We start from the raw sequence: 14,412 nt of genomic DNA on the forward strand, positions 1-14,412 counted from the left end.
AAGGTTTTTGTGAAGTTTTGAAGCATATCCAAAAAAATACCCGTTGCTCGATAGAAAGTCCGATTTTGTTATTTTTGGACAACCATGTGTCACACTTCAGCTTGGCGTCAATAATGTATTGCAGATATAATGGTATCCATGTGATAAGCTTCCCGTTACTTGTGATGAGGCTTTAAGAAAAGCAATTGTTCTGGAATGCAAATTGGCGGCAAAGGTTGCTGAGTGAGCTTAGTAAGTAAGCCACTACATACATATGTACAATTGATAAGACGCTGTTGAAGTCACTGTAACAAACATCGCCTTCTTGTGATGGCACAGCCTAATGTGTAGAGGTGGGACTATTCGAATAATAAACTCTTTTATTCGCCAGGTATTCGTAATCCGAATAATATTTATTCGAGTTTTTTATTCGTTTATTCGCTTTCATTTATTCGAATTCCTTTCCTTATTATTCGGATAGTACTATCCGGATTGTGCGCACTATCCGGATACTTCGCACTATCGGATACTTCGAATAGTAAAATAAAAGACATTGCGTTTATGTTACGCTCATCGCTTGTGCAGATGAGCATGCACATATATGTATATGTATTGGTAATCACCGCCAAGCACCTAGGCGAAATATGCGCCAAATCTAATACAAGCATAGCGATGGTTCAATCGTGGCTTACGAAAAATGGACTGCAGCTGGCGGAACAAAAAACAGAGGCTGTACTCATATCAAGTAGGAAAAGGGTGGAGCAGGTCACTATAAGAATCGGCCGCCAAGACATCGACACGCTGCCTGCAATAAAATACTTGGGGGTTGTGATAGACAGGAGGTTGTCATTCAAATCCCACTTAGAGTATGCCAATGGAAAGGTAGCAAAAACCGTAGCAGCATTATCTAGGATAATGATAAATGCAAGAGGACCAAAGCAACGACGGCGTCAACTTCTGGCTGGCGTTGTAAAAAGCCAAATACTTTACGGGGCTCCTGTTTGGCATCAGGCCACGGAGTATAAATCATACTTCCGCGGGGTAAAGTGGACTTACCGCCTGTGTGCACTACGCGTCTGTAGCGCCTTTAAAACTGTCTCTGACGACGCAGCACTAATCATCGCAGGAATGTGTCCTATAGACATATTAGCAAAAGAAGCAGCGACGATTTATCGGGATCAAAGCTCAAGTAACGGAGCACGAGAGCGAAGCGTGCAGAACTGGCAGCTCAGGTGGAATGCCTCAACAAATGGTCGTTGGACACACCGATGTATCCCAGATATTAATATATGGATATCTAGAAAGCACGGCGAGGTGGATTTCTACCTCACACAGTTTCTGAGTGGTCACGGATGCTTTAAGGAATATTTGCACCGATTCAATCACGAGCCTAACAACATATGCGATCACTGCGGCGGCGATACAGTAGAAGATGTTTATCATGTATTTTTCGAGTGTCCTAGGTTCTATAGCTCGAGATGCAAACTGTGCAGAATATTTGGAGAGGATTACACTCCTGAAACAATTGTTGGATGCATGCTACAAAGCAAGGTAAAATGGTCAGCGGCGTGCGATGTAATAGCGGAAATAATGAAGTGTCTACGAAGTCTTGAAAGGCTACGGCGCAGCAGCGAACATTGAACAGTCGAGTTGTGTGGGTGGATAACAAATTGCTAAGGTGGAGGGGATCGAGCTGAGCACGTATTGAATGCAAGGCCTCCGTACAATTAGCGGCGTGAGAATGATAACATAAGAAAATACCGTAATATATGTAGGTAAATGTAATAGCAAACCAGGCGACGGATTGGAGACAAGGCCTCTTCAACCGTTCGAATACTGCCCCAGGTGAAGGAATAAAGCACGGATTGGAGACACGGCCTCTTCAACCATGCGACCAAAAGCAGTCAACATACACGCAACAACAAACCTACGGATTGGAGACAAGGCCTCTCCAACCGTAGAAACAACGAGTATGAGGGTAAACGTCACACATGCAATCAGAGTTTATACTCGGATTGGAGAGAAGACCTCTCCAACCGGTGGAAGTACGAGGAAAGCCCCGTTACGTATTGTGGAAAAAAAAAAAAAAAAAAAAAATTTCTATTTATACATATATAATTTATTTACACATATATACATATGTAAAAAACAAAACCCTACAATACAAGTAGTCGAACGCACAAGCATGCCACAAGCACTATATGCACAGTGGTTAAGGTAGGCTTGCAAATATTCGTAGAAGTGGTATGCGTCAAGCACATTCAGGTAGTAAGCAGGGCGTGTCAGTCCCAGCGTTAACCATACCGCGGCACTATCTAAGTACAGCAACGTGACCCCGACAGACGTAGAGCTTAGTGCTCAACCTACCTCCCGACGGAATACTTGACGGTAGTACCGGGGGGTAAATGGTACTCAGACGGTAGGAGGTTTAGTGCGGTTAAAGTCCCACACTGACTATGAGGCTTTCGATGCTTCCTCCTCGTAAAACAAAAAAAAAAAAAAAAATATATGTATATGTACATATATTTATGTGTGTATATATGCATATGTGCATATATTTTTGTTTGTTTGGGGTTGCTTTGTTAATATTCATTTATTTATTTACATATATTTACGTAACCAAAGTTGTGCTTGCGCCTTAAGCTAGAAATAGTTATCGGGGTCGTTTACCACTGTACTGATCATAGAACTTTGTTTATTAGTAAACAGGTGCGGAAATGTTCATACATAATGGTACATGTAAAATATGTACCTAATTTTAATAAGATTAATATGGTAGGAATTTTTGTTTCCCATATAGTTTGATATCTTTTGGTTTGTATAAACATCTAATTGGTCACCATTAAAAAAATATTTTTACATGTCATTGTGAACATTTTTTGCGAAGTCTGATGAATCAAAAGTTATTTAAAGTCAATGTTAACTTAATGAAAACTTTGGAAAACAATTTCCTAAAATAAAGTTTGAAGCAATCCATTTTAAACGTAACAAAATTCTAGTGGAATTAGTGACTAGTTTCAAAAACGGTTGTCTGTCTGTTTTTGCCGCTCCTTAAAATTTTGATTGTCCTTGAACGCGTTAAACGCTGTAATATAAATACCCAAATGTGCATGTAGGCATATTCTAACATATGTACATACATGTTATATTCTTGCAGATTCCTTTGAAATTAGATTCATATACAAGTGCATGTGATTATCTCTATGTGTATGTATAGGTATTCAAGAAAATGCGCAAAGGGTGATATGAAATAAGAATCCCACCTACTTTTACGGTTAGTGTGGGTATTATGTTTATTTTTGTTTTTCATTTCATTTTGTTGATGCTTGGACTAGCTGAGTATTCTTGCTTGCGGATGAAATTCTTTTCTTTTAAATCTTTTGGTTTTTGCAATACTTTTATGTGTGCATACTCGTGTATTCTACCTGCCGCTGACCTAACTACTGCTACTGACCGATCACAGTCCTACAACCATAAATACATACGTGTAGGTAATTCTAAGACGTAAATTTGCATATACATAGATGGAAATATTCAGGCAAACTTTTCCTTCGGTTTTAGTCGTGGTTTCTTAATCGATTATGTATATGTTCTTTGTCTTTCTTTAAATGCCGCGCTTGGAAATTTCATTAACAATAAATATTAACCAGCATTGTCCTTTTATATCCTGCATCGCGATGTTTATATGTACATAAGTATGTACGTATTTCATCGAATAGAATAGAAAACTTTAACTGCTACTGACTGACCTAACTACAATCGTTACAGCAGATCACTTAAAAAAATATGCTTAAAATAAAAGTTTCACACTTCAAGCAAGAACGTTGTTGATCCAAGCATAAATCAAGACATTTAAAAAAATTACAATGCCCAGAAGCAAAGTTTGGCAACATTTTACAATCGTGGAAAACACTGGTGAAGCCTCCTGCAATTATTGTAATGCTGTGCTAAAACACATGGGATCCACTACTTGTTTATGGAACCATTATAACTTCAAGCACAAACTCAGTTATGGAGTTGATTATCAGCAAGCAACTTCAAGCATCAATGCTACTGATGATTTTGGAGAAATTTTGCCACCAAACGGGAAACGGCAGTCACGAGTTAGTACATCAATCAGCAATTCCTGGAATATCAGTCTAGGCCGGCAGGAACTGATAACACAGGCGTTAACGAAAATGTTGACATTGGATATGCTGCCGACGCCGTTTGTTGAAAATGAAGGATTTAGGTCCTTAATGAGTACTTTGGAGCTAAGCTACAAAGTTCCTTGTCGGAAAACTATTCGGAAACCAATTGAAGCTCTGTACTTTGACGAATTAGCCAAGATGTCATTGGCAAGGTTGATACATATATAGCCCTAACCACAGATGGTTGGACTTCAAGGGCGTTAGATTCCTACGTCACAATAACAGTTTAGTTGTCTACAATATATCTATTTATGGTTGGCTTGCGGCCAGTCTTATGTAAATATTTTTTTTCATACGTGGTATTTTTTCGAGCGTTCTAAGAGTTATGCCAAAAATAATTTCTTAAAATAAAATTTTTTATATTGTAATTGAAAAACTGTTTTGGAAAAATAAAAAGTTATAATATACATACTATACATTTTTTTTTATAAAAATTTTGTCTGTAGCGCATTATTTTGATTCTGATTGGATCCTACATTCAATGAATTTGAAAACAGATGAATTGGGTTCAAGTCACACATCGGAAAACTTGCGCAACTTTCTTCTGGACTCCATAGAGGAATGGGGAATTTCCGGAAGAATATCAGCTGTAGTGCACGATAATGCAAAAAATGTGACAAACGCGGTTCGGAATTTGCAAAGCAAGGACATAGGCAACGTGGCTTGTGCAGCACATACGGTGCAGTTAAGCATTAAAAAAGCCATGGAGCTGGAAGACTGTAGGAACCTCTTAAAAAAGGCTTCAAATTTAGTAAGTGCCTTCAACCATTCGTCAAAAAGAACTGCAGCACTAGAGAAACACCTTGAGCAACTTGGAAAACCAACACTGTCTCTAATACAAAAGATGGAATTCCAGTTTTTATATGGTCGAGCGGTTAATAAGCCTGAGACCATCATTGGAGGCAGTGCTTGCAGATAGATTTGTTTGATGGTCGAACGGCCCAAAAAATTGAAGTTTTTGAGGACGAATGGCTGAAGCTAAGTGACGTCTGTAATTTGTTGCAGCCTTTAGAGAAGGCAACAACTGTGTTGTGCTCTGAAGCTATTATTTATAACAATATCTTTAGTTCAGCCAATTATAAATAGTTTAGTATACAAACACCTCAGACCGAACTGCAATGATTCCAGTTTTGTAAAGGATATCAAAAACAAAATTACGGATGACTTGGTTCAACGGTTTGGGCTTTATACAACATTGGAAACACGATCCGTCGAACCCTATCACATCGCATCATTCTTAGATCCACGATATAAGAATTTACTTTTTGAAAGTTCAGAGGAGTTCAGAGCGAATATATGTACAACGGCAAAAGAACTATATCAATCCGGTATAAACACGCCGTCAACTTCGGTCGCTCAGGATGCACCAACAGTGATGGATATACTTCTTTGTGGCGACAACATAAACGAAATGCAGGATGAGTACGAAAGATATATGTATATCAGAGCCTCAAATAAACCACAATTTAGAGGCAAGAATTTGGTGGAAGGATCATGAAAAGCAATATCGCTTACTTTCTATGCTGGCAAATAAATATCTTGCCATACCAGCTACCTCAGCAAGTTTCGCGCGAGTTTTCTCAAGTGCTGTAAATATTGTCAAGCCTTCAAGAAGTAAACTTATACCATATCTTGTATCAGCTTTAATATTTTTACACCAAAATAAAAATAAAAATTAATATTTACACAGATTTTAGAACTAAGTCATCATTTACATATATATAAATAAGAAAATCAGCTTTATGTGACACTGAAATGAGTAATTAAGCTAAGATTGTTTTTATTGTATGTATGTATATAAAAGAAATAAATAAAAGAAATTTTATCATGAAATTAGAAATGTTCACTTTGAAGGGCAAAGGTTACGGTTTTTTGCTTTTTAAATGTCTTATAACTCGAAATAAACCTCAAAATACTACTGATCATTTGTGATAAGTGATTTGTCTTCTGTTCTATACGGAGTATAGTTACCCACACCATCAACAAAAAGAAGATGGTATCCTCATTTTATACTTTCCATTGTGTCGTTTTTTAATTATGAATAAGTTACTCGATGCAGGATATAAAAGGACAATGCTGGTTAATATTTATTGTTAACGAAATTTTCAAGCGCGGCATTTAAAGAAAGATAAAGAACATATACATGATCGATTAAGAAACCACAACTAAAACCGAAGGAAAAATTTGGCTGAATATTTCCATCTATATATATGCAAATTTACGTCTTAGAATTACCTACACGTATGTATTTATGGTTGTAGGACTGTGATCAGTCAGTAGCAGTAGTTAGTTCAGTCAGTAGCAGGTAGAATACACGAGTATGCACACATAAAAGTATTGCAAAAACCAAAAGATTTAAAAGAAAAGAATTTCATCCGCAAGCACGAATACTCAGCTAGTCCAAGCATCAACAAAATGAAAAAAAAAAAAATAAACATGATACCCACACTAACCGTAAAAGTAGGTGGGATTCTTATTTCATATGACCCTTTGCGCATTTTCTTGAATACATATACATACACATAAAGATAATCACATGCACTTGTATATGAATCTAATTTCAAAGGAATCTGCAAGAATACAACATGTACATATGTCTATGCCTACATGCACATTTGAGTATTTATATTACAGCGTTTAACGCGTTCAAGGACAATCAAAATTTTAAGGAGCGGCAAAAACAGACAGACAGCCGTTTTTGAAACTAGTCACTAATTCCACTAGAATTTTGTTACGTTTAAAATGGATTGCTTCAAACTTTATTTTAGGAAATTTGTTTCCAAAGTTTTCATTAACATTGACCTTAAATAACTTTTGATTCATCAGACTTCGCAAAAAATGTTGACAATGACATGTAAAAATATTTTTTTAACCCTAGGATTTATACCCAACTTTTACTACGACTTCTTATACCCGGGTACAGGTGTGACCAGTAGCCTGTTTTACCCGTTTTTTCTCATTTTTTCTGAGAAACAAGTTATTTTTTTTAATGCAATGTTGTAGCTGACTGTCTTACGAACATTTTAAGTAGTTATAAACATATATTTGTAGCCTGCTTCTAAGAATTGCGCGCATTCTAAGTTATTTCTAAGAAGTCAATAATTTCTATTGTTGTTAGAATTTTTAGAATACAACCTTTTTCGCGCACTCTGAATTATTTAGAAGAAGACATTATATTGTACCCTTGCTAGAATTTGCTGACAAACAACATTTGATATAATCCAACTACCTGGCAGGTAAGAAATGCTTCCAGAAACTTAAGGGTTGCAGCTATATAAACGGCAGTTTTGCGAGTTTATATTCATTGTAAAGCGTTCTTTTGAAGTGTGAGGTTGATTTATATTTGTGAAAATAACAAGTCAGAAAAAATTTAAAATATTACAACATGGATAGCAGAAGCAACATGGAATATTTGTCTTCGAATCAATATATGAGGTAAATTCAAATAACTCAAATATAATTTCATAAATGGAATAAAAATTAATTATTTTTATATAGATTATCTGACGCTGAAAAAGAGCAGTACATACAAAACCTGTTTGACGAAATCTCAGATGATGAATTATTTTCCGACCCTGAAGGGGATGAAAGCGAACAAGTAGCAGTAGCAGATGGCGTGGTTGAATCGGATTTAGAAGACCCTGATTACACAATTGACAATGCCCAGGTAGATGAGGCTGATTACGAAAAATTTGACAATGAATCCGATGCTGCAGATGATTCTGAGGAGATTAATTTGCGTGCAGCTGAATTCGTAGCACGTGATAGTACCATATGGAGCTCACAGTCACGACTTGTACGCCAAACTAGGCAACAAAATATTTTTCGACAGCGAAGTGGGCCCGCAAGATCAACTACTATGATGTCAATAGTCAATACTTATAAATGTTTTATGACTCCGGAAATGGTGGATATTATAGTACGCTACACCAACAAAAAAGCAGAAACTACATATGCGGAATGAAACGCAAAACATCCAGAGGCGGAACCAAAAACATGGAAGAAGGTTACTTTGAGCGAAATGTATGCGTTCATTGGAGTGCTTATTATGACTGGCGCTAACCGCAGCAATGCCGAATGTGCGCCGGACTTGTGGTCGGTGGAAAAATGTCCATTACATCGTGCGTCAATGGGCATTAACCGCTGTCAGGCCATACTGCGGTTTATAAGGTTTGACGATGGCAACACACGGGCACAACGTTTGGTAACTGACAAAGCTGCACCAATATCCGAGCTGTGGTCCATGATGAACTACAACATTGAGCAGTCATATAAGCCAAGTGAATATCTAACGGTAGACGAGCAGCTCTTTCCATATCGTGGCCGCACCCGTCTCACGCAATACATCCCATCGAAACCGGCAAAACATGGCATCAAAATGCGTTTTCTGATATTGCTAAAGAGTTTTCCATAATCACGGAAAAGTTCAATCAATACGATAGCTTGTTAAAATCCTTCAAGTGTTTGGATGAGTTACCGCATTGTTTAAATAGAAATAAAGACAACCGCGATAATAATCAAAAACATTCTGAAGACTCACCTAATGCTTTGAATCTTAATCCTGCTCAGAACATTAATCTTCCGCAAGTGGAGCTCATAGACTTGGCTTCCCCTAATCCGCAAGCTGTGGTTCCATCCACTTCTAAGGCCGCGGAAAAAACCTAAGAGCCTCAAACTGTAACTTCTGAAACTGTAACTTCTCAATCTGTGACTTCTTATTCAGTAGCACCGGCTAAGAAGCTGGTTCTAGTCCCGCTCAAAAAATCGATTTTTGTATCTCGCTTTGACTAAGACACTTCCGTTGAGGATATCAAGTCTTATGTCACTTCGAAAATTAAGGCTGACGGCATGACTTTAAGAAAATTTAAATTTAATTACGAAAGGAACATTTCTTCATTTAGAATTGATGTCTTCTCAGAAGATTTTGATAAACTTTTGGACAGCGCATTTTAGCCGCCAGGGGCTTTTGGTCGCGAATTTGTGCATAAGACTATTGAGATTACCCAAAATGTAGCAAAAATTCCTCCTCAAAGTTCCGATCCAAAAAACTTAATTTAATATCTTGCTTAAGCATTTACTATCAAAACGTTAGAGGCTTAAATACTAAATTAACTGACATATTTGAAAACCATTCACTGTAACTATGATATTATTGCTTTTACCGAAACATGGCTGAAACCCAATGTTTTAAATTCCGAAATTTTTTGTGGTGAGTATCAGACCTATAGAAATGATCGCTTAAATAGGACCGGAGGTGGTGTCTTGCTAGCTGTACATTCTTCAATTCCATCTGAAGATGTTAATTTAGCCGAAGTTGATTCCATCGAGTTTAATTGCATCCGAATCTTACTAGACCGGGGTCATATTTACTTAGCCGTTTGCTATATTCCACCGTCTTCTGATCTATCAGTGTATATGCACCATATTTCACTGTTACAATCAGTCAATTCGATGATAAAGTCCACGGACTCAATGATTGTTTTAGGCGACTTTAACCTGCCACATACATATATCTTGGAATACCGTTGATCACAATATTGTCCCCGTATCATCCAAGATGCATAACAATGACTTTTTGGATGGAATTACTGATCTTTGCCTTAATCAGATCAACTTCTTTCCAAATAAGTATGGAAAATTCTTAGACTTAGCATTTGTTGACGACATATCTAAATTCTCTATAAATCGGTGTGAACCTCTTGTTTTGCGAGAAGACGCTTACCATCCTTCTCTTGAGATAACTTACGAAATCATAAGCAACGAAAACATGTGTCTCTACCAGATGCTTTGATTTTTCCAAAACTAATTTCAACAATTTAAATAAAGAGCTTTCTCAGATAACTTGGCCTCGATATAAAGAGGATGTAGAGGAAAACGTTTTACATTTTAATAAAACCATTTATACTTTATTTGAAAAACATGTGCCCAAACGCAAATGCTCGTACATTGAACCAGTGCAAGCCTGGTTTAGTAAAGATTTAAAAGCTTTAAAAAATAAGAAATCACGTTTATTCAAATTATATAAGAGAACCGGTTTACATTCTCATTATGCACAATACGCTATTTTCCGTCATAAGTATTTTGAACTTAATAAAAAGTGTTATAAAGCTTACATATGTAAAATTAAAAGAAACATTATTTGCCACCCGAAGTCTTTTCATGATTTCGTAAATTCTAAACGCAGAACTAACGGATTTCCTTCTGCCATGAAGTTTAGAAATAGCATTTCCAGCGACGATCAAGAGATTGCAAACTTCTTCGCTCAATTCTTTCACTCTAATTACTCTGCTGTGGTTGATTCATCACCTACAAAGTATCCGTATGAGCTCCATTCTAGTAACTCAATATATGCCCCACATTTGCTGCCTGAAGATGTTCTACTACATCTAAAGACCCTAAAAGAATCCTTCAAATACAGTCCCGATTTGATCCCAACATGTTTTCTTAAAAAATGTGCGGAATACATTTACCAGCCCCTTACTGATCTGTTTAACCTCTCTTTAAAAAATGGCATTTCCCGACGGCTTGGAAGGAATCTTTTCTTATCCCACTCCATAAAAAAGGAAGCAAGTCGTCTATTGAAAACTATCGTGGAATAGCAAAGCTCTCCGCTATCCCTAAGCTTTTCGAAGCAATCGTTACTAATCACCTTACATTTTCGATTTCTACATTGATAGATAGTTCTCAGCATGGTTTTTGTAGAGCCAAATCAACCACAACCAATTTGCTTGAATTTACAACTCACGTCTTTAATGGGTTTAAAAACAATCATCATACCGACGTTATATTCACTGATTTCAGAAAAGCATTCGACAAAGTACGCCACTCATTACTTGTTTATAAACTCGAATTGCTTAGTTTTCAACCTGGCCTAACTCGCTGGATCTCCTCCTATCTTTGCGGTAGAACTCAAAGAGTCATTTTTAAAAAAATTTGTTCGAATGTCATCGATGTCCCCTCCGGTATGCCTCAGGGCAGCCATCTCGGTCCTATTCTGTTTTTGATCTTTATAAACGATGTTTCCACAACTATAAAATATTCTAATATTTTAATGTATGCCGACGACGTAAAACTTTTTAAGTCATACGCGTCGGTTGAAGAACGTTCTGTACTCCAGGCGGATTTAAATCGTTTAGTTACTTGGTGTAATGCGAATTTTATGCCTCTCAACATAGAAAAATGTAAATCCATGTGTTTTTCACGTGGGAACATACAGCCAGCTTCCTACACAATTAATGGCCAAACTCTGGAAAGCGTTGATGTTTTTGTCGACTTGGGAGTTACAATGAATTGCAAACTTAGTTTCAACCCTCATATTAATGCCACAGTCAATAAAGCGAGGAGTTTTAGCATTTGTGAAAAGATGGGCAAAGGAGTTTTGTGATCCTTACGTTACAAAAACCCTTTTTACATCATTGGTGAGGCCGATATTAGAATATGGATCGATAATTTGGAATCCGCGTTATCAAGTTCATGTGGATAGACTAGAATCAATTCAAAAACAGTTTTTACTTTTCGCCTTTAGAAATCTTCAGTGGGACTCTCCGTATAATCTTCCTCCTTACACTAATCGATTAAAACTAATAAATCTTCCTACCCTTGCAAGTCGTAGAGAAATGCTAGGTGTACTATTTATGGCTAGACTTTTAAATGGATCGATTTCAAGCCCATTTCTATTGAACGAAGTAAACTTGAATGTTCCATGCCGAGTTTCAAGGCATTATAAACCTATAATTCTTAAACAATGCAGAAGCAATTTCCAACTACACGAACCTTTTCTATGTTTGTGTGAAGATTATAACTCTCACTCGAGAATAATTGATGTTTCGGACTCGCTCTTTGCCATAAAAAAGACGGTTCTATCTTCTCTTAATAATTAAAAAATTATATTTATACTTTTAGTCTATTGTATTTTGTGAATCTATATTTCTCAGCTGATGAGTTTCTCTGTAGCTGAGCGGTTTTAGATCTCGGCGCTTAAGAAGCCACTGCCTCTCAAAGACTCGGTAACAAAAAAATTATAAGTAACACATAAATAAGAAATAGGATACAAAAAAAATAAAAAAAATAAATAAAAAAAAAAAAACAACAAAAAAAATAAAAACAAAAAAAGTACGTATGAATTAAAAAAAAAAAAAAAAAAACAGGATTAGCCTGGTTTCATCGGGCCACTTGAGGGCAGCGCGCTGCCACAACGTCCGAGTTAAAAAACAAAAAAAAAAAAAGTGTGGTGGGTATGTGATGCCAAAAACGCATATCCACTGCATGGAAATATAACGATGGACAATTTTTTTACATCCCTAAATCTACTGGAAAGCTTGTCATCCATGAATTTGGCGGCAGTTGGAACTCTGCGGAAAAATAAGCCCTACATACCAAAGATGTTGGCACACAAAGATCGTGCAGAGAGGTCAAGTACATTCGGTTTTAGGCCCAACATATCCATTTGCTCCTATGTGCCGAAAAAAAACAGGACAGTTATATTACTATCATCAATGCATGACGATGATCACATTGGCGAAAGCGGCAAACCAGAAATGATCGAGTTTTATAACAAGACAAAAGGGGGAGTGGACGTGATGGACCAATTGCTTGGAGAATATACTTGCCAAAGGATGACAAAGCGTTGGCCGCTGTCCCTATTCTTCAATATGATTGATTTGACGGCATTGGCAGCGTACATCATATATTATGAGAATAATCCCAACATCAGATGCACCAATGCGAAGCGTAAGAGATTTCTTCGCCAGCTCGCCAAGGAACTGTCTATGCCCATAATTGAAGAGCGGTCGGTGAATCAGCAAGTGATGCGGAACTTCAACACAAAAATTGCAGTCGCGAGTTTCATAAGTACGGCCTTGCAAGGAGGTGCTGACAATAGGCCATCAACGTCTGCAGTTGCTGGTGCAAAACCAAAGAAACAGCAGGTTGGAAGCTGTTTTCTCTGCTACATCCATGACCAACACAGAAGGCGAACGCGTAACATGTGCAGAATATGTCAGCGCCCAATATGCATACAGCATTCTTCAAATACATTTACATGTAATATTTGTGAAAATAATGAAGACAATTGAATAATTTAAATTTGTTTGCATATTAAGTTATAAGAAATAATCAATAAAATAATATTTTATAAAGAAAATAATAAATACAAATTTATTTCCTTCAAAAAATGAGAAAAAAAGAAAAAAAGCTAGTGGCCACACCTGTACCCGGGTATAAGAAGTCGTAGGTGTCAACTTTGAAAGCTTATATCTCATCAATGACACCAATCGACGTAGATCTACTTCGTTTTCCTAGATCAAAAAATTCAAGTCAATATCTTTAGCGATTTAGGAGCTACATCACTCCAAAGTAGCTACTGGCCACACCTGTACTTGGGTAGAAGTCCTAGGGTTAATGGTGACCAATTAGATGTTTATACAAACCAAAAGATATCAAAACAAAAATTTTCCATACAACTTACATACATACATATGTATATATGTATATGGGAAACAAAAATCCCTACCATATTAATCTTATTAAAATTAGGTACATATTTTACATGTACTATTATGTATGAACATTTCCACACCTGTTTACTAATAAACAAAGTTCTATGATCAGTACAGTGGTAAACGACCCCGAAAACTATTTCTAGCTTAAGCAACTTAGCAAGCACAACTTTGGTTACGTAAATATATGTAACTAAATAAATGAATATTAACAAAGCAACCCCAAACAAACAAAAATATATTCACATATGCATCTATACACACATAAATATATGTACGTATACATATATGTGCATGCTCATCTGCACAAGCGATGAGCGTAACATAAACGCAATGGCTTTTATTTTACTATTCGAAGTATCCGGATAGTGCGCACTTTCCGGATAGTACTATCCGAATAATAAGGAAAGGAATTCGAATAAATGAAAGCGAATAAACGAATAAAAAATTCGAATATTATTCGGATTATTTGAAACGAATAAATTTATTCGTTTATTCGAATATAATTCCAAAATAATCCCACCACTACTAATGTGAGTTTCCCTTACGCTTATATGTATGTTAATATAAATTCATGTGATATATGTAAGGTAACACGAGCTTTGTTAATTTTCACCCAACAATAGCTGACTTGACACTTGTACCGATTTTTGACTAAAGTCAATAATCGCCGCATCAACAATAGCTAAAACTAGTAAACAGGAAATCGCGTTCCAATTAGTTAACACGAGCTTCATTAATTTTTA

At 36.6% G+C, this 14,412-nt stretch overlaps 1 protein-coding gene across 1 annotated transcript in view; it reads right to left on the reverse strand.

Moving 5' to 3' along the window:
• LOC137249591 (uncharacterized) overlaps positions 1-14,412 on the reverse strand; it is a 157,535-nt gene that overhangs the window by 43,939 nt on the left and 99,184 nt on the right. The window lies entirely within an intron of this gene.

This window comes from Eurosta solidaginis, chromosome 4 (assembly GCF_040869045.1).
Source record: "Eurosta solidaginis isolate ZX-2024a chromosome 4, ASM4086904v1, whole genome shotgun sequence".
Classification (NCBI taxonomy): domain Eukaryota; kingdom Metazoa; phylum Arthropoda; class Insecta; order Diptera; family Tephritidae; genus Eurosta; species Eurosta solidaginis.